The 22,863-nt window shown below is 36.5% G+C and overlaps 1 long non-coding RNA gene across 5 annotated transcripts in view; it reads right to left on the bottom strand.

Annotated features, from left to right (window-relative positions):
- LOC131491155 (uncharacterized) overlaps positions 1-22,863 on the bottom strand; it is a 488,422-nt gene that overhangs the window by 137,740 nt on the left and 327,819 nt on the right. For all 5 annotated transcript variants that reach the window (XR_009251404.1, XR_009251604.1, XR_009251489.1 and 2 more), the window contains one exon: positions 22,251-22,384. This is a non-coding gene — a long non-coding RNA (uncharacterized LOC131491155). The remainder of the gene's footprint in view (positions 1-22,250; positions 22,385-22,863) is intronic.

Here is a 22,863-nt window from a genome sequence, read left to right as displayed (position 1 = left end):
ATCATGACCAGAGCCGAAACCAAGAGTCAGACACTTAACCACTGAGCCACCCAGGTGCCCATACCAAATTATTTAATAAGATAATTTGAAATAGCGAGCCTTATGCCAGGTTCTCTATTACCAGTACATATGCATACATGTGTGTATGTGAATACACACACACACACACACACACACACACACACACACACACACACACAAAAGATTTGAATGTCCCCAAGTATTGACAGTTCTATGGGCAAATGAAATTAACAAAGCCCTCTTCCCATGTAACCATGCAATGTTCAGAACGCTCCCCAGTATTTGTGGGCACACCCAAAGGAAAGGCACTTCCATGTGCCTAGGTGACACTTGTCACACCTCCCTCCATCAGCACTAGACCCCCACTCTCCCCTGCTCCCTTCCTTCCAGCTTTGTCTCAAGTAGGAATTCAGCCCTTCTCCTTCTCCTCACACCCCAGGACACAACTGTTACAATATTGTCATTACAGAAGTTTTAAAAAAAAAAGGTTTGGAAAAAAAAAGAGAAACAATGCAAACAAAACTTTTCAAACCTATCACCTCAGTACAATAGTCCCCCTTACCCACTGGGGATTGTTCCAACACCCCAGTGGAAGCCTGACACCACAAATTAGCACCAAATCCTACATCTACTGCGTTTCGCCTCTACATTCATACCTATGATAAGGTTCAATTTATAAATTTGGCACAGTAAGAGATTAACAATAGAATGGAACAATTATAGTAATACAAGGTAATAAAACTTATGTGAATGTGGTCTTTCTCTCTCTCGAAATATCCTATTGTACTGTACTCACCCTTCTTGGGAGGATGTGAGATGACATAAGGTCTACGTGAGGAGATAAAGTGAGGGGAATGATGTAGACATCGTGACATAGCAGTAGGCTACTACTAGCCTTCTGACAATACATCAGAAGGAGGTCCACCTGCTTCTGGACCAGGGAAAGCAAAACCGTGGATAAGAGGGGACTACTGTACTCCTAAAGTGACTATAACAGGCCACTGCTGCTATGGGGATGACTGGTAGTCCCTTCTTCTGAACCCCACCTACTGTCACATGACTCTACCCCTACCGAGGCTTTCACACAGCTATGCATTTCCCAGAGTCCTCTAGGGCACTGCCTCTCCCCAAATTGTATCTCTTCCAAGCAGGCAGGGGACAAGTTAAAAAGTTCTAATCCTGTCTTATGCAAAAGAGTCTACCTTCCTTATAATATAACCCTGCTTTCTAACAAACAACTCCATTTGTGGTCACAGGAGAGAATGCAAAACATTGGACTTCACAATATAGCATTGTTGTCCAACTGAATATTTAGCCATAATACAGATTCTAAATGATATGCTACAATTTATTTTCAGTAAGCACGTGGTGTAATGATGCATTAGTACATGAGTGATGCCTCTAGTAACACAGTTACATGTGTAAGGCTCCATCGCATGGTGACCAGAGTAAGGAATGTGGAGTCAAAGTCCTGTAAGTCCATCTAAGCTTCTCTATTACCAGCTATGTCATCGTACTAACTCACTTAGACTGACTAAAGCTGTTGTAAATCTCTGTAAAATGAGGATAAACATAACTGCCTATCCTACCTCCAAGGTTCTGTCAGGAAAAAAAAAAAAACAAGAAAATGTTGGGACAGAATGTTGAAACTTAATTACCTTTCGCAATTATAAATTATTATTATCACATTAGCACATATATTAAGCCTTAATTTCATTTTATATTTGGTAAAAAACCTAAGATTTCACCCAATCTGCTCAAAATCACCTATACATAATCAACCTTTCCTATAATTACTCTTTTAAAAAAAATCGATGAGGGGTTCCCTGGGGGCTCAGGCAATTGAGTGTCGGACTTCAGCTCAGGTCACGATCTTCAGGCTCCTGAGTTTGAGCCCCACACAGGCTCTGTGCTGACAGTTCAAAGCCTGGAGCCTGCTTCAGATTCCGTTTCTCTCCCTCTCTCTCTCTCTCTCTGCCCCTCCCCACTCTCGTATACGCTCCCTCTCTCTCTCTCTCTCTAAAAATAAACATTAAAAAAAATTAATGAACAATGATGATGGCTATACTAGAAACTACACACACACACACACACACACACACAAATGTATACACATAAGATCAGCTTCTACCTTTGTTGTGAATTCAGTTTTTAAGAGCTTCCTTAAATTCTAATTCAAAGCCAATGTGAAAAGACACAGATTCAAAATAAGACTCAGTAAACTAATAGGAAAAAATAAGAGTTGCCACAGAAATAGATAATATAACAAAGGTTAATAGTTTCCCTCTACCACACTTACAAAATGTTACTAGTTCTCACTAGTTCATTTTATTCTGATGAGACTCAGCTTGGTAAGAAAAAATAAGGTGATGTCCAGGTAGTGGACTTGGGATGAGAAGTGCTGCATACTGATACATGCAATAATATTTGTTGCTTCTTTAGAGGTTGGGAGGGATTATGAGTGAGTGGGTTAAGGAAGGTTCTAAGGGCTCTGGCCTAGGCCACTGCATTAATGGCTGGGGCAGCAAATACAATAGAGAAGTGAGAAACAACAGCATGTTTAGAGAAGAGGAAGGATGGTGGAACAATCTAGTTTGGGAAATATGGTGTAAATGTAATCAAAGTCCAACCTACAACTGAAAACAGCTCTGAGATTAAAACCAGAAGTCTGAGCTAAATACAGAGATTCAGAAACAATCAAACAGAAGACAGTCCAACACAGGAAAAGAGATAAGCTCATCTTAGAATATCATGTGGGTAAAGGACAGCACTGTTTTTGGGGAACAGCACTGTTTAAGGGACCTACAGGCCAGAAAGAAAATAAAGAAATAACCATCAGAAAGAAAAGAGAAGTACCAGAATTGTCTAAAGAGACATTCATGGTGAGCAATGTCTAAAGCAACTGGAAGGTCTTCCATAGCCAAATTAAAAGGAAAATAGAAAAGAGATAAGTGAATGGTGATTGAGCTTGTAGGAGAGAGGAGGTAACTACCTAAGTTCTCTACAGAAATAGATGTGTTGGTCTTCAGTGAACATCTTTATCCTCTCAGACATAAAGAAGGTAAGCAGAAAATACAAGAGCGTATGTACATTACACATTGAAGATCTTAGAGAGGATGGGAAGCTGAAATGGTTCACTCTGAGAAAGCAGCTTTCCTTTATATTTTAATTATCATCTTTCTGAGTTAACAGGTTTTTTTTTTCCTTTCAGTACTTTAAAGAACCCACTTCTTTGTCTTCTTGCTTGTTAAGACTCTGGAAATGTCTGCTATAATTTCTATCCTTGTTTCTCTGCAGGTAAATTGTCTTTTTTTAACTTCTGATTATCTTCAAGATTTCCTATCCTTGGCTTTTTAGCAACTTTAATATGATATTCCTCTGTGTCTATGTGTCTGTATGTATTTTGACATATATCTTATTTGGTGAACTTTGAGCTTTTGAGTCTGTGATTTGGTGTCTATCCTTAATTTTGGAAAATCCTCGGCCATTATTTCTTCAAATATTTCTTCTCATTTTCTCCTTCTGTTAAATTATGCATATGCTATGTCATCTGATATTACACTGTAACTTTTAGATGCTCTTCTTTGCACTGCATGCCTGCCCACCCACCCTTCCTCTCTCTCTCTCTCCCATTTTTTCTCATTGTATTCTAGTTTGGGTACTGTCTACTGATTTATCCTCAAGTTCAGTGATTCTTTCCTGAGCTGTGTCAAGCCATTACTGAACTCAAATACATTCTTCATCTCCGTTACTGTGGTTTTTTTTCCTAGCATTTCCATTTGATTCTTTCTTTTAATTTCAATCTCCCTGCTGAAATCATCAATGTGATCTCACATGTTGTCAATCTTTTCTATGAGAGATTTTAACATATTTTTAAGTATTTATTTTGAGAGAGAGCATGTGCAAGTGGGGGAGGGGCAGAGAGGGGGAGAGGAAGAATCCCAAGCAGGCCCCATGGTATCAGCACAGAGCCCGACATGGGGCTTGATCTCATCAACCTCAAAATCATGACCTGATCCAAAACCAAAGTTGGACGCTCAACTAAATGAGCCACCCAGGCACCCCAGATTTTAATATATTAATCATAATTACTTTAAATTGTTGTCCACTAATTCTAACATCTGTGCCATATCTGAGATGATCTTCTATATAATTTTATGTCTTTGGAGTATTTTCTCTTGCCTTTTAATATGCCTCAATTTTTGGCTGAAAACTGGATATCTTGCGTAGGACAATAGTTCTGAGGGAAATATACTTTTATACTTAGAATGACCATGCCTTTCCTTCTGCTAGGCTTTTCACATGGGAATTTGAATTAATCTAGTCAGGAATTAGACTAGATTTGAGGATTTCTGTTGTTATGGTTAACCTCAGTGTATCACAGGTTTCAAATTGCTCTAGTGATACCATGTGGGCAGGTTGTAGAATGGCTGTCCAGTGGTTATTTTCTTAATGTCTGTTCCACCCTTAGTTTTGAGTCCTCCCTTTGTGCTGAGCCTCACACAATCTGCCTCTTAGAACTCCCGCAGCCATATTCCACTCTTAACTTTGCCCAGTGCTTGTTAGGACACTAGTTGGGGGGAAGAAGAAGAAGAGTGTTCCATGATGTTCTGATTTAGCCTCCATATGAGGTAGGCACTGGGTCTCTGTGTCTCATAAGTGCTCCTGCCCATTCTCCAACTGTCATGCTGGTCCTGGTACATATTCTTACCCCTGTTTATTTTTCCCCTGTTATGTTCCTCATCAATGGATTTACCCAGTACCCTAAGTCAGCAGTCCCTGTTTCTCTTCCCCTTTGCAGATTAATTTTTATTACACTGGGGAGATTGGTCTAATTTCAGTTGTGGCTGCAGTTCTCCTCAATCTGCCCAGTGAGCACCTAGTGAGGTTTGTGGAGGAAAAGCCCAATGACGGATACCTCCCCTATTTATGTAACCTCCAGTGTGCCCATGCTCTAGTGCTGGCTCATGCCCAGGCTTTAGCAATTCATTGTAAGTTTCAGCTGAATCTCCTCACTAGTTTATATGCCATCTCGTGATGTATGCCTGATGGAAACAAATGATGGCATCTTCTTTCTCCTTCTTGACAAGTGCCTGTCTCTTCCTATATTTGAGGCTGGTTGACTGTCTTAGAACCTCAATTCTCTGATGGGTTTTTTCCAAGTCATCAGTATGTCATTTGTTCAGCTATTTCTTGTTGGAAAGGAGGGAGTGGCAGTCTTTGAAGCTCTATACATCTGGGAGCTTAAGACAGAAGCTAGACAGTTCACTCCAGAATTCCTCAATATTGTAAAATTAAGAAGTTGAGGTGATCTTATGGGAGCAATACAAGTGATACGGATATGATGAAAATGGTGACTGTTCAGACTGTTCAGATGTTCAGTGGAATGATAGTACTCTTGGCTGAGATGTGAAACTGATGTGTTTTAAGGCCTTAATGAAAAAATCTTGGAGAAGGTCCAGCAAGTTTTCCTTTAAAGGAAAAGGCTTTGAAGAAAGTTTGCTTCTTCAGTGTGATCAAGGCCAGGCTAAAGTCCTTGCCTAGAATGTATATAGTCCAGTTACATTGCTCTGAATAAAAGTGTAGAAGGAGTTTTCATGTGGGAAGAGTTGTACCTTTGTAAATTATTATATTTTCTTAGACATGGAATGAGGAGTTTCTCCTGGCACTCAGTGGAGTCCCGAGCCTGGACACCAGGTAGGATACAAAAAACAGGCATTTCACTGTGGGAGATAAGCAAAGCAACTGAGAGGTAGGTCAGTGACTAAGGAGAAAGGATTTGGTAACAGGCTGTTTTTGTTACTGACAGGAATGATCATTTCTTATATTCACTTGCAAGGGTTTTCATTTCTGGACTGTGGTTTCCTCCCATTATGTCTGGCATTCAGTATAGTTTGGTTGCATGTTACAGCCTGGAAATGGTTGTGCTTCAGGGACTTAAGAGAGAAACCATACCGTCCACAGTTGGACACAATAGTTGAGAGATCTCTCTGCTAACAGAGAAAAGACAGACTTGATGTGACCACAGGTGACCTGTAGGGGTCAAATTGGTGGCAATCAGCAGAGAACCAGGCAAAGTTAGAATATAAAGTAAAAATAGAATTAGAATATAAAGTAAAATTAGAATTAGAATATAAAGTAGAATTAGACTATAAAGTAAAAATATTTAGATTACTTTAAAGCAGAGCCACCAAAATGTTACAACCTTCTTTTTACTTTTCCATCGGCAACATGGGCAGTTACAGGATTTATGTTCAAAGCAGCAATAATTTTACATAATTCTTTTAATTCTCAATAAATTGAGGATCTTTTCAATTCCATGCACTCTGTTTTTTTTTATTTATTTTGAGAGAGAAGAGAGAGCGTGGGGGGGGGGGGAAGAGCAGAGACAGAAAGAGAAAGAGAGAGAGAGAAAGAGAGAGAGAATCCCAAGCAGGCTTCCTGCTACCAGCGCAGAGCCCAATGCAGGGTTCAAAAAACCCATGAAGCCGTGAGATCATGACCTGAGCCAAAACCAACTGAACCACCCAGATGCCCCTACATGCATTCTTTAAGGTGACAGAAGTCCAACACAGACAGTGTTTTTGCAAAGGTAGTAGATACTTGATAAGCTCAATTCATTAATCAGGATTATGTTTATGTTTTGGATGGAAAGGAGAGCCAGAACCTATACTTTGACTATAACCATAATAATGTGAAAAATATTTATTGAACCTGTTAGGATAAATATATTGTCTTAAAAATATAGTCATAGTCTCAGAGTTGAAAGAAAATTTTCAATTCATTTAATTTACTTCTCTCATTTTACAAATGAATAAAATATAGACGAGCAATCTAATTCACTCAAGGTCACATAATGGTAAGAATTTATGACATTAAAATGCAGGATAATTTAATGAATGATATGTATTGCTTTAATACAAGTATATAACTTTGGTTTCAAATGAGCAGATGTCAGTTAAAATATGTGTTAATCTTCTTCATTTGTGTCTACATATACAGTCATTTATGTTTATGTATTATGTCTCTATATATTTATACGTAACTATACATTATAAACATATTTATAAACTTAATAGCAATAAGTTAAAAAGAATAAATTAAGATATTCAAGTTTCTTTTAAGTCATAGTATGGTATTAACAATAATACATATTTGAAGAGCTGTAAAACTTGATCAGAACTTTGAAAGATCTTGTTGTAAGACCATCTCATCATCTCCTCAGAAAAAACTGTTCCAACATTAGAAAACCCTACCAGAAAGTTTTAACTTACAGCTGTTCTGAATAGATTACCCACTGTAGGACATGCTTCTCTCTGATTACTCTGCCAATTACCTCAATTACTTTGGCTGTGGAAATACATGTTTGTTCTGAATCCCTGCGTGAATAAATGGAGAAAAAAATCTTGTGCTTTTTAAGTTTTTATAGGCATACATACTAGGACGTTCTCATTTTTTTTTCTCAACTCCCTTGTTTATCTTTGAATATTCCTTCAGAGACTACTGTTTCTGAGCAATGCCTCGGTCTCTCTTGATATGATTCAAATTCTGCTTAAATGCACCCCTGCTGGTAAATTAATGCTAGGTAACGGCCTCTTCTAGAAGTATACAAACTGATTATTACATAAAATTAATATTTCAAAGCACATGCAGTAGCAGAAATGAAGACCACTAAAGCTTGTAGCTTTTTGTTTTCAATGAGTTTGTGGAAAAGATAGTTTTCATTGTGGCACTGCGGTCTTATCATTGGTTTTTAGTAGCTGTAAACCATTTGGCTTTTAAGGCTCAGGGATCTAGATTCTCTGCAAAGCTTAAATCCTAACCTGGATATGAATTGGTGGAGGGTTCACTATCTGAACCTCTGGGGTACCATCTGGTACACAGCTCCATGGGGTATGAATGTTGTCATGCAGCCATATAACTGGTAAGAGCTTAATAAATGCTGTTGACAGAATTAAATTCAGGATTGTGAGGGCTATAAATATGCCCAAATCATTGACACAGAAGCAATATTGCCAAAACAGAAGTCTAGACTGCTACAACAGTAAAAATGGCAAAGAGAAGGACAGATATGACCTTGAGTCACAAGCAAAATGTCATTGTCACAGACATTGTGCTATAAATGGGGCTGTGCCTGCAGCTCAATGTGTGCAGTATATGACCCAACCTCAGCAATAGAAGCAACTGGAAAGCAGGGTTGGGGGCCCCAACTATACAACAATTAATCTTTCTTGGCCTTGGCACCATGGCTTTTACTATGCAGAATTTAGGAGAACATGTGAACTGACAAGAATGACCTTTTTAACATAGCTGAACTATGTAACAGATGTTAATCTGTTTACTGATGGATCGATTCTATTTTTTAAAAAATACCTAAGACTTAAAGCACTTGGTCCAGAAGCCTATGTATGACACAATTGAATATTGTGTAACATTATTTTGGGAGTATGTTTTGTTTGGTTGGTTTGGCTTTTTGTTTATTTTGTAATGTGTTTTCAGTACTGTTTTCTCATTTTTCCCTTGAAATGATTCTCACAGATACTGGGAACATTTGATAATAACCTACCTTTTTATGGTTTTCTCATCCCCCTTTCCCTACCACGACATAAATACAAAGTGGCAAAGCCCAGACTACAAGCCAGGACCTTAAGACCATGTCCCCGCTGCCCTTGAAAGTAATGATCATGGGAAACCACGTAAACACAACAATAATTTTAAATGAAATCATTTTTAACCTTCAAAACGTTTGTTTGCAGGTAGCCATTTCAATAACAAAAAGCAATATTTAATCCTAATTTCAAAAATACAGATTGGCTATAGTTAAAAAGAAAAAGCCTTAAAAGTATTTTTTTTTCTGGAGCAAAACACTACTAGTAGAAAACTCCACTAAATTATTATACTTTCTTCATAATTTCACTTTGTATAGAGCGATACTGCCTGGAGGAATCATTCAATAGCTATTATCGATTCAACAAGACTTCTCTCTAATTTTATGTGTCTTTGGTGTTTACATTGTTAAGTACAACATATGTAATTATTTCTTAGACGTAATCTTTGAGAATTCAACTCCAACTTGAAATTGTCCAAAAATAAAAGAGCGAACACATCACAATATCGAAAAAAAAAAAGTGGGAGTTTTTTCTAAGGCGACAATGTAATGATGGGCTTTGGCCACTAAAACTGTTGTGTGATTGATTTCAGAGGAAGTGGTTGGTGATCAGTCCTTATTCTTTCAGATCTTTCCTTCATACTCACATTCATTTTACTCTCATCTATTCTTGTACTGATGTTGATTATCTGAGAAAGATTCTTTTTAAACGCTCTAAAATAATCTATGTTTCTGCAACAATGAGCGTAATTGACAATTATGGCACATTATTCACAGCTCAAACTAACTCTGCCAAACAAGTTACTGAAACATGATGAACACAAGTACACGGAGGTGTGAGAAGGACACAGTTTTATAATCCCTGGGAAGAACTAAAAATAGGATAGACTTGGGTGGTTAGGGCCAGGGTGATATAGGAGGATAAAATAAGAGAAATAAAATTGTAAAAAATATAATGTTTAATTGTCAAATATATTCTACAAAGGGAGAGACCATAAATATTTTACTCACCATTAGCTAGCCAGAGCCCAGCACAGTTCCTGACACACAGTAACCATTCAATAAACATTTGCTGAATTTTGTAAAGAAAGAGCACAAGCAGCAGAGAAGGAATAATAACAAAAAGAATGAAACCTCTAAAACTACAAGTTCTTATTTCAGTTTGTTGCCAATAGAGACATAAGCAAGAATATTATTTTGGTTCTACTTTGTATATTGTACTTTTCAAAGCAGTTTTACATAAAGTATCTCCTCTGACCTTCTTTGAACTCTGACGAGTGATCACAAGGGAAAAATCCAGTTTCCATATAGTTAACTTTATCAGGGTTCTAAGTTGTGACAACTTTTGCTTAGGTGGTGATTGATACAGTAGAAAAAGGAGGCCAGTCTGGGAAGGGAACCATAATTTTTATTTTAACCATAAAACTACCAAAACAATCAATCTTATAGGATAATTGTGAGGAATAATGAATGCGGATACCTCTGCAATGCCATACAAAATGTATCATCCTTCCCAAATTTCTTTTTGCTCTGCCCTCTTCAGGTAGGCACCAATGGACTGAAATGGTATAAATTACTCACCCTGGTCCATGAAAACATAAATTCCTTCCAAAAACTCAGGAATATAAAAGTATGGCTGCAAAAGGGTTTTTGTTTATTCTTTTTTTAAAAAAGCATAAGATAAATCTGGTTTACAAACTTGGAACAACATTTTCAAATTCTTCTGTACAAAGAGGCCATTCTAAGAAGGCTGAGGGGCATATTTCACCAGGTAGGCTCTTCATTAGAGGCCCAAAACTGACAGCCCATTTAGGTATGCTTTAAATTCAGTGTGCAAAGAATTCTCTAGACACCCTGTACCCTCCAAACATCCAGGACTTGTTTCTAGTTTTGAATAAACACTAAACAACATTTCTGTCAAAAAAAAAAAAAAAAAACAGGGAACTTCAATTAAAAGACATCTGGTGAGTGCCAATTTTATCCAAATGTAGAGCATCCAAAAGAATCTCAAGTCAAACAGAGGGCAATTTCATCAAGAAACTAACAAATCCAATTGAGCAGAAGAGATCTTGAATCTCTCCTACTGGCAGGAAGAAAATGATACAGGGCACTCACCAGGAAATTGAGAATTTAACGTAAAATACTACAAGATACTTTAGAATTCAAAACAGAAGTGATTAATGAGGAATTGAAATTTATCCCATTCATTCTCCAGATGAGAAAATTTATAAAAATTCATGAGTTCAGAGAATATCAACAGAAATATTGTAAGGAAAGTTCCTTAAAAATTTTTTAATAACTTTTATTTAAAAATATACTGTAACTATAGCCATTTGTGTGTCTCTCCCTTTGACTGTACATTTATGGTTAGCATAAAAGCAATGCTGTGAGTAAAGGGAATGACTCAGATAATCAGGCCAAAAGTCTGAAAAGTTAACTCAACTGGTATATCGCCCAACAGGACAAGGAATTTTAGAGATCTATGTCACTGGACTGGATGTAATAACAAACAGTATTTTAAAAGCCAAATAAGAATAGTGATGGAAGAGACAACGCTTTCAAATAAAATTAAAATTAGCCCAAGATCCATAAAGAGAATATCAGAACCTCAAAAATCATCATTGGGTTTCACCTACATAAAATATAGAAAATAGTAGAGGAAGAGAATGATATTCACCAGATAATTTTCAGTGTTATCCAACTGAGAGAGTATGTGAAGCCCAGAACATCTGTCACCATCCTTAGGGCATAAATAACATAATGACTTATTCAAATCACCCCTTAAGAATATCAAACTCTAGGAATTTATCCATTCCTTGTAAGCTGTCCGATTTATTGGTATATGGGTTTTCATAATATTCTGTTACAACTGTTTGTATTTCTGTAATGTTTACTGGATTTCTCTTTTCATTACTGATTTTGTTTATTTGGGTTATCTCTTTGTCTCTCTCTCTTTCTCTCTCTCTTTTGAGAACTCTGGCTAGAGGTTTATTTTGTTGATCTTTTCAAAGAACAAGTTTGTAGTTTCATTGATCTGTTCATCGTTGTTGTTAAGTTTCTGTATCATTTATTTTTGCTCTAATCTTTATTATTTCCTTCCTTTTAAAGGATTTGAGTTTTATTTCTTCTTATTTTTCTAGCTTCTTTTAGGTTTAAGGTTGTTTATTTGATATTTTTCTTATTTCTTCAGTTAGACCTCCCTGTATTGCTATAACCTTCCCTCTTAGAACCACTTTTGCTACATCCCAAAAGTTTTAAACCATTGTGTTTTCATTTTCATATATTTCCATGTACTGTTTGATTTCTTCTTTGATTACCCATTCATTTTGTAGCAGAAAATTATTTAATCTCCATGTATTTGGGCTCTTCCCCAATTTTTTCTTGAGGCTGATTTCTAGTTTCATATAACCCGCAAAAACTGAAGCCATAAGAAATAGAAATTTTGGACCGACCAATTACCAGCAATGAAACTGAATGACTAATCAAAAACTCCCAAAAAACAAAAGCCCAGAACTGGACATTTTCACAGGTGAATTCTAGCAAACATTTAAAGTAGGGTTAATACCTATACTTCTCAAATTATTCTAAAAAATGGAAGAGGAAAGAAAACTTTCAAATTTACTATGTTAGTCCAGTATCACCATAATATCAAAAGCAGATAAAGACACCACAAAAATAGAGAACTACAGGCCAATACTTCTCATGAATATAGATGCAAAAATCCTCAACAAAATGTCACCAAATCAAATCCAACAATAAATTTAAAAAATCATACAGCACCTTCAAGTGGGATTTATTCCCAGGATGTAGGAGTGGTTCACCATTCACAAAAAAAATCAACATGATACGTCACATCAATAAGAAAGGATAGCAACCATATGATCATTTCAATAGATGCAGAAAAAGCATTTGACAAAGTGTAACATTCCTTCATGATAAAAACCCTATGCAAAGTAGATATAGAGGGAACATACCTCAACATAATAAAGGCCTTACATAAAAAATTACAGTCAACATCATACTCCATGGTGAAAAACTGAAAGCATTTCCCCTAAGGTCAGGAACAAAACAACAATGTCTACTCACCACTTTTATTCAACATCGTACCAAAGCAATGAGAGAACATAAAGAAATAAAAGGCATACAAATAGGTATGGAAGAAGAACAACTCTCACTATACTAAGACAACATGATACTATATTCAGAAAACATTAAAGAGTCCGCCAAAAAACTACTACTAAAGTCACAAGATACAAAATCAATGTACAGAAATCTGTTCCATTTCTGTACACTTATAATGAAGTAGCACAAAGTGAAATCAAGAAAGCAATCCCATTTACAATTGTACCAAAAACAAAAGCATCTAGGAATAAACTTAACTGAAGAGATCAAAGACCTGTACTATGTAAACTATAAAACACTGATAAAAGAAATTCAAGATAATGCAGAGAAATAGAAAGACATTAAATGCAAATGGGTTGGAAGAACCAATACTGTTAAAATATCTATGCTACTCAAAGCAATCTACAGATTTAATGCAGTCCCTATCAAAATACCAATAGCATTTTTCATAGAACTAAAACAAAACAATTCTAAAATTTGTATGGAACCACAAAAGACCTGGAAAACCTATGCAATCTTGAAAAAGAAAAACAAAAGTGGAGGTATCACAATTTCAGATTTCAAATTATATTACAAAGCAGAAGTAATGGTACTGGCATAAAAATAGACACATGGATTAGCATAACAAAATAGAAAACACAGAAATAAACCCATAGTTATATGGTCAATTAGTCTTTGACAAAAGTTGAATGAATATACAATGGGAGAAAGTCTTTTCAGCAAATGGTGTTGAGCAAACTGTATAGCCGTATGCAAAAGAATGACACTGGACCACTTTCTTACACCATACACAGAAATAAACTTAAAATGGATTAATGACCTAAATGTGAGACCTGAAACCATAAAAATCCTTGGAGAGAGCACAGGCAGTAATCTCTCTGACATCAGCCATAGCAATATTTTTCTAGATATGTGTCCTGAGGCAAAGGAAATAAAAGCAAAAATAAACTATTGAGACTACACCAAAATAATAAATTTCTGCACAGCAAAGGAAACAATCAACAAAAATAAAAGCAACCTACTGGATGGAAGAAGGTATTTGCAAATGACTTATCTGATAAAGGGTTAGTATCCAAAATATGTAAATAACTGATACAACTCAACATGTAAAAAATAAATAATCCAATTAAAAAATGGTCAGAAAACATGAACAGACATTTCTCCAAAGAATACATACAGATGGTCAACAGACACATGAAAAGATGCTCAACATCAGTCATCATCAGGGAAATGAAAATAAAAACTCCATGAGACATCACCTCATACCTCTCAGAATGACTAAAGCAAAAACACAAGAAACAAGTGTTGGAGAAGATGTAGAGAAAAAGAAACCCTCATGCACTGGTGGTGGAAATGCAAACTGGTTCAGTCCATAGTGGAAAAAGTATGGAATTTTCTCAAGACATTACAAAAAGAATTACCCTATGATCCAGTAATTGCACTACTGAGTATTTACCCAAAAAATACAAAAAATGCTAATTCAAATGGATACATGCACCCCTGTGTTTATTGCAGCATTATTTACAAGAGCCAAACTATGGAGGATTCCATCAACAGATAAATGGATAAAGAAGATGTGGTATACATCCACAATGGAATATTATTCAGCCATAAAAAAAGAATGAAACCTTGCCATTTGCAACATGGATAGAGCCAGAGAGTATAATGTTAAGTGAAATCAGTCAGTCAGAGAAAGACAAATACCAAATGATCTCACTTATATGTGGAATTTAAGAAACAAATGAACAAAGAAAAAAAAAAGAGAGAGAGAGAGACAAAGAAACAGACAGTTCTACAGTTAAGAAACTGTAGAGAACAAAGTGATGGTTACCGGAGGGGAAGTGGGTAAAATAGGTGATAGGGATTAAAGAGTATACCTATCATGATGAAAAAAAATAAAATAAAAAATAATATCAAACTCTGTTATAGAAGGTATGTTTGTGTCACACCCCAAATTCCTATTTTGAAGGCCTATAGCCCAGTGTGATAGCATTTGGAGATAGGGGCCTTTGGGAGTTCACAATGAGAAAGCCAAGAAGAGAACTGTCATCAGGAACTGAACTGGCCAGCACCATGATCTTAGAGTCCCCAGCCTCTACAATTCTAAGAAAATACATGTCTGCTGCTTAAGTCACATAGTCTACCATATTTTTGTTAAGGCAACTGAGCTAATACACTCCTTTGCCGCAATGTCTTGATTTTGTATTTATTTGATAAATGACTTTCAATTCATTTTACAAATGGACACAACATGACTGAGAATCACAGAAATTCTTAACTGGTAGGAAAGAGAACTCTCACCTAGTTTAACCACTCATCTTATGGCTGAATCCTGTGCATAATACGAAAACTGGCTAAAGGGTCTTGGAAACTATGCTCGCACCTCTTTAGTGAGAGGAATATACTTCATTTCCTGGCATTTCCAAGTAATTCTTTTCTGGGCCAGATATTATCACTCAGCTCTGTAGCTACCAAAAAGCATCCACAACCCTCAAGATAGAATTTACCAACCAACTATTATATGAAAGGAGATTTCCCCTTCATCATGATATACTTTTTCTTTTCTATACACATAGGCACTAAGGCTCAGAAAAAAATAAGTAATTTACTAAAGGTCAGATCTTTAAGCACTAGCGGATTTGAGGACTGAATCCAGGTATCCCAATCCAAAAACAATGGTCTTTTCACTGCAAAGAATGGCCTCTAAACTATTTTGATTACATACCCCTATCAGGAAAAATATCTCGAATAGATTTTCCCAATTTATATATGTATCGATTGTACACATGTATTTTGTACATTTATCAAACATAAACAAAAAGTTGAAATTTGAAAAAAGATCACATTTGAAAGTAAATATAAACAGAAGTCCTAATAATTTCTTTTTGAAGCCCAAGTTTGAGATTGCTGCACTTGATCACATTGGGTTCCTTATACCAGGAAAACAGTAAACACCTAGCTCAGTGAAAGAACATCATAATACTGAAGAGAGCCTAATGGTGGGCTACTGTGATTAGAGCTCCTCATACCAAGAAAGAGTAAATCTATTATTTTTAAGATTATTTTCAAAAGAAATACAAGCTGCTGGAATTAAATCTTTAACTGCAGAAAAATCATACTATATCAATATGTCACAGGAGAAATGCCAAGGAAAATTTGAGTCATGGATGTGATGCTGGGGTCACTGTAAATGGTTCCTTTCTCTCAGGGACCAATGGATTGAAAAGAGCTGCTACAGCTAACAGTCGTTGTTAAAGGACTGGGATAGAACCTTAACCACTGTAACAAATTAAACTATTTAATTAAAAGCAAAGTTGTTGCTAGAGTACTTTTTTGTGAAATTTTCTAACAGCTTTAAAAAGCATATTCTTTGTTAATTACTTTCTTTCTGTCCTAAATTGTTATGCTATGTAGGTAAAAGGAAAAAATTCTAGATGTTTACAACTAAATGCTGTTCTAGAATAAAATTAGATGACTTCATGAAAACATATTTGAGTCAGGAGAAGGCAAGCTTTAAACAGAGGGATTAGCTGATCCATTATAATTCAGAATAGTAAACAAAAAGAAGGCTTCCCTTCTGCATGGGATTTTCCTGCTTACACTATACATATATATGCTCTATATACCTCACCAAGCCTCATTTTACCAATTATAGTTTTAAGATAAGATGGTTTTATAGAAAAATTCAAAAATCTGTAATTGTTGTACAAATGAGACTTGTGCAGCCCCAATAAAGCAGAAGGCAGAACAGCCAAAGCTGTCCCCAGCTTCCACAGATGGCAAAGACACTTCGGAAGGTTAGAACAGACAGAAACCAGCTTATGCTTTTCCCTTTCAGCATATGGACAAAGAAGCAGCACCCAGAAAAAAACAAATGTGATCTTAAGCACTCCAAGAAGTATACAACCCCAAGAAGTCACGCAAGAATGTCGAACAGACCCATGAAAATGAAATGTCAGTCCACTAAGAGATGGCTCCAAAACTTTAAAGAGGTTAAGCATGCATATCATAAAACTTCTGGAAGAATCTTCTACTCCAACACTTCCTGTTGCAAATAAATACTTCAAGAAAAGGGTTATCTGCCAGATGAAGGTTTTCCCTTTCCTTCTCTTTCCTTTTGTAATTATTAATTAAATCAGAAAATCCAGAGTTTTTAAAGAACAAATGCTACCTACATAATCATCTCTTTATTTATTTTATGATATTTTTCATTTGTTTTTCCTTGAATGCCTTAATTTTTATAGGACTTCATCTGGACACCATAGTTTTTCCAACACTGGAGCTTTTCAGGCACTTGAAATAGGTAAAAGGAGATAAGAGATAGGTATTTTTTCTTTTTTTCCCCCCATCTTTGACACATTTTAAGAATCACAGAGAGGAAAGAACACAGGTGGTCTCTCTCACTTATAGGCTAAGGTGGATAGAACTTTCTAATGAGGTTATCTATACTTTTGATGTACCAAGCATTGTGTTAGTACCATTTCCCTAACACCCTTTAGAATACCACAGTCAGTAACTTATCAAACGTCCCACAGCTGGAGAGTTGAAAGAGCCAGATTTTGAACCCAATTCTATATGACTTTATTTATTTATTTATTAAGTTTATTTATTTTTGATATAGACACAGGGAGAGGGAGAGGGAGAGGGAGAGGGAGAGGGAATATCTCAAGCAGGCTCTGCACTGTCAGCACAGAGCCCGATGTGGGGCTCGAACTCACAAACCATGAGATCATGACCTGAGCCAAAACAAAGAGTCAGATGCTTAACTAACTGGGCCACCCAGGCACCTCTGTATGATTTTAAAGCTCACATTTTTTTTTTCAACTACACCAAGCTACCTCTTAGGCAAGTCGTTTATTTCATCTCCCCAGACCTCTGTTTCAATTTCCTTATCAGCAAAATAAAACGGCTGGGTTAGAAGATCTTTAAGTTATCCTTCTACTATAAGGAGACATTATATACCAGAAACTCTATAAGCCCTGTGAAATTTGCTGAAATTCTTATGACAGATAAATATTAATACCATGTATTCTAAATACAAATGATGCAAACAATTGGAACGGTTATGTAAGTCAGGAATGTAAAGCTTAAATTATTTGTTTTTGCTATTTTCACTTGATGTGCAATATATCGGTCTTGCCATTTTTTAAATTTGTGGACTTCTTTAAATGTCATAAGCAGATCTGTGAACCACAACATCAAAATTTAAAATGTTTCATATTTTAATAATCTATGATAAAGAATTGATTTTAAGATTTTAAAATTTAGGTCCATTTATTATAGAAACTTTTATGTAAGTTCATCCTAATATTATTTGATAATATTAATGATATTTGACTCTTTAGACATTTTCACTTAGCAACATAAGTGCTTTGATTTACTTTAAATTAAGGTAGTTTATGCTATTTAAATTTGAATTCGTTTTTAAGAAAATAATAATAAATTTTAAAATTATATTCTACTTGTTCAGGAATAGTATAAAAGTATAGATCAAAACTAACCACATTATAATATCAGAAATAGTGAAGAAAAAAAATACACCTGTTTTTATGAGCTTATGTTTGAAAGTGTTCAGAAATCAACTAGTTTAAGTCCTGTTTTGTTTGTATCATAAATAAATGAGAGAATATAATTGAGGCTGCTATTTCTCAGAACTTCTCTACACATAATAGTTTGTAAGAATGGATGGTCTTTCTTTCCAGTAAATTAAAAACCAAATTAGAAATAATTGTCATTATATTTCCCTTGTAGATTTGGTGAAGGCAGCTTGAGGTTAAACTTGCAAGGTTTTGGGGCGCCTGGGTGGCTCAGTCGGTTAAGCGCCCGACTTCAGCTCAGGTCATGATCTCGCGGTCTGTGAGTTCGAGCCCCGCATCGGGCTCTGGGCTGATGGCTCAGAGCCTGGAGCCTGCTTCCGATTCTGTGTCTCCCTCTCTCTCTGTCCCTCCCCCGTTCATGCTCTGTCTCTCTCTGTCTTAAAAATAAATAAAACGTTAAAAAAAAATAAAAAAAGAATAAACTTGCAGGATTTTTTTTTTAATTTCAACTAAAGTGTCCCTCTATTTTCTACATTGAATTAGCAGTTTGGAGTATAAATCCACCTGTTGTCTGAATTACAAAAAATTGCTCCCCAAACTCCTGTATCTTGAAACATTCTCATCTCAATAGCTGTGGACTCAGACTTAGCCTCTCTCCATTCCCTCCCAGGTTTACACCCAGGCTCTCCACCACAGTGGAAGGACCGCATCTATTTTCTTAAGTTAACTACAAGCCCAGGAGTCACCTTCTATACTTTCCTCTCCCCTAGATCCTACCTCCAATACCTTTCCAAAAAAAGCACTATCATTTTTCCCCTCCTAAATATCTCTTAAATATGTTCATCTTTATCTATCTCTCTACAGTTGTCAGCAGATTATTCTAGCTTTTGTTCTTGAACGTGAAGCCACCACATTCCCTAACACTACAGTCTTGACACACCAGGTTAGCTCTGTCTGGAAGCCCCTTTTTTGCCTTAGTAGGCTAAGTCACCCTTCAGACCACAGACACCCTGAAGATCCCCTTTTCTCAGGAAAGGCTTGACTGACCTCTCTGACTAAGCCATGTCTTTCTATGATACGCTGCCATTATACTAGGATGCTTCTCTCAGCAGATAACATGGGGTACCCATTCACTCATTCCATTACCACATAATTACTTACTTGCCTCTGTCTCAGGAAATTTACATTCTAGGATGGAGAAAGAAGCCATTATGTATGAAGACAGGTTGAAAGTGTTTGCCCTACAAAAGGTAATAGGTTGGAGAAATACTGCTTTACACATATGCGTGTGATTCTTTGATGCACATCTGTCTCCCACAGGAGACCTTAAGGACCAACAGCCACTGGGGCCAGGCCTCACTTGGGTACTATCCACATGAGTTCCTCCCATTTTTACCCACTATAACCACAAATTATCCTCCCAAACCAGCAAAATATCACTTTAAGAAAAAAGGTCTTTATTTATATTTTTATAGCTAAAAGTTTTCATGGATCGCTTCCAAATAAATGAAGAATCCAGAGCATTAATCATTAAAAGGGACACTGCACCAGATCTTGAATGTGACAGAGAAAAATATGAACACTCTTTAAGTGTTCAGGAAAAAATAAAGTAATTGTCTAATGATGATCTTTTTTTTTTCCTGCTCTTTTGTACGCCTGAAGTTTCCCAATGACACATACAAGACATGCAGAGACCTGCAGAGAGGAGCAGAGGCTGTTTTAACATTTAGATTCTCTTTGGATTTTTAAATGTCATAATGCCAAAGAGAAACATTCTCAAACCCTAAACCAAATTAATTCTTAAAATTTTCCTCATCAAAAATAGGAAACATCGGCTCTAAGTGTATAACCTTGGATTTTGTAATGGCAAAAATCTAGTGGGGAGGGGGGGTGACTTTTTCAGGCCAGTGCAAAATGAACTTTTGAAACTCTATGACAACTTCTAACTAGGCAAAAAGTGTAGCTCTTTTCTCTGAGAAACAGCAATCTCCTACCTGCAGTCTTTTAATTAAGTGGAAGCACTTTCTTTATGCCAGTGGATTTTCAAGAAGCCAAGATGCAGTGAAATGAGAGTTCTCTGTTTACATTTAGACCCATGTAGGCAACTCACGTTCTCATAATCTGGGAATCGTGAGGCTTTCCACCAAGATTAAAATTTTTGCACTAAGCAAACATAAATGGGAAATCTCCTAGCATCATTAAGCATTCACAGTTCCTTAAAGTCACGGCACAGTTAATCATTTGCTTTTAGAATGTTTTCCCCCAGAACAATGTTTAATAATCGATTTTTAATTCTCCGAAATATTCTCCCCTTTAGCTTTACACATTTTTTTCATATCACAAGGCACTGAAATTTAATGAAAGAAAGAAGGATTATGTAAGTGGTTTGCATCCATATTTAACATAGTAAGAAAAACTCAGTCACAGGGGCACCTGGGTGGGTCAGTCGGTTAAGCATCTGACTCTTGATTTCAGCTCAAGTCATGCTCTACGGTTTCTGGGTTCAAGCCCCACATCAGACTTGATGATGACGGCACAGAACCTGCTTAAGATATTCTCTCTCTCCCTCTTTCTGACCTGTTCCCTCACTCTCCCTTCTCTGCCTGCCTCTTTCTACCCCCTTCCTCTCTCTTTCAAAAATAAATAAATAAACTTTAAAAATTAAAAAAGAACAAAACTCTGTAACAGAAAGATGTGTTGGCAGTTCGGTAATTTGTATGCATGTCACCTCCTATTTTAATGAACAAATATATCATGACCGAAGGAACTCCAGGATCCAAGCCATGGCCCTTTATTTTATCTAATAATCCATACAACCAAACACCAACCAGGAAAACAAATTAATTTAGACATTCCCTCGAAGTTTGTTGAATTTCTGTGGTCAGTTATTAAACACACTCTGTACTCCAAGAACTGGCACACTTCTGGGCACCTTCTCATTTTTTAAGAAACCCTACTGAGCACACTAGACTTCCCTCTCCACACACTCCAGCATTGCTCACCCTTAAAAGTCTGATAGTTATTCTGTAGAAAGAATCTGAGATGGCCTTGGGCCATCACAAAAGAATCACAGGTTGCAACACAAAGCATTCTCATTCTAGAGAAATGTGTTTGCATTTGTGGTTTTTCTGATGCCTTCAAATAAATGTTCCTACATCACAAATGCATCTGTTTGGATGCCTTTCCCCCGCCCTGGGTAAATTAACAAAGGGACATGTTCTTAGAGCTTGCCTCATAGAAATTAACAGTCTACTTTCATCCTTGCCTTGGGTAGCTTTCTTTGGGTTGCTCTCTTTGCTTATGCTTTCATTTATAAGCTAATACAGATCTAAAAATCATCACCAATTTGGCACCTTAAGAACAATAAATAGGTAACTGGAAAGGAGGCTTACTCTACCTCAGGGCCCTGAGGGTGTTCACTTAAAAAAAATTCTGAAGGGAAGAAAATTAGAGACATAAACTAGGGTAGACAGCTCATAGAAATCATGTCTTACTGATCAAGTATTCACATTTATTCACCATGTACGTAAACTTTTGGAATGTGACTGATTGAAGTACGCAACGACATAAACTCAGTTTATCCTTTTGGACTTGCCCAGAAAATTCAGTATACTAGACTTAAGTGTCTTCAGTTTTAATTTTTAATCATAGAATTTCTGCATCAATCCAAATATCAGAGTTTCCAACATCACACCATCAGGCTTATACAAATGAATGGTAAGGCACATAAACTAGCTGAAAGAGAATTCTCATCAAATGTCAACTAGGCCACACAGACGAACAAGTCTTCATTTGTTAATAATCTGCATACAGTCCCAAGAAGCGAAAGTTAACCAAGGGTTCCCACAAGCCTGATCATGACAACACAGTATTAAAATCTAAAGAAACAGCAAAATATATATATATGTGTGTGTGTGTGTGTACACATTTTTAGAAAAGAAATGAAAACAAAAGGTACTTACACTTTTGCTCCGAGAAAGCAGATCACAGGTATTTCTTTTCATGGTGGTGTGTTAAGTAATTCAAATGGACAAGAGTCGCTTCCAATGTCACTGAGCTCACTGCAACAATTATCCACTCAAAAGCCAACTGGATTCTGAAGAGAAAGGCAAGGAAATGTTTAATCAAGTATATGATTAACATGTGCACTTTGAAATGCTGTCTTAGATTAGGACAATAATTCTTAAAGTATTCAGCAGAACAAGCTAAAATGGTGCTGTATTTAAATCAACAAAAGTACACACAAGCAGCGTTTCCAAAAGAGCTTTTGTCAAATGTAAGTTAGAGATTTCAAGCACCATCTGTTTTCCATTAAGTCTTCCAGTCTACATTTTTTAGTGGCTTATAAACCAATAGGTACGGTGGCCACAACTTAGATTTACACGTATGAGATGAAGATGCAGGCTGAACTGTGTGCTGATGCCAACTGGTACAGCACCCCCCACCACCACCACCCCCACTTGCCACTCAGGATTCATCAAGTATGGCCACCACCAGGGGAACCTTAGCACATCTGAAAGCCCTCTGACCACGGCATGGTGGCTCCTGTGTCACCTTTAGCGATAACCCACAGCA

The sequence above is a fragment of the Neofelis nebulosa genome, chromosome 1 (genome assembly GCF_028018385.1).
Source record: "Neofelis nebulosa isolate mNeoNeb1 chromosome 1, mNeoNeb1.pri, whole genome shotgun sequence".
Taxonomy (NCBI): domain Eukaryota; kingdom Metazoa; phylum Chordata; class Mammalia; order Carnivora; family Felidae; genus Neofelis; species Neofelis nebulosa.
This window is presented reverse-complemented; position numbering and strand designations above follow the sequence as displayed.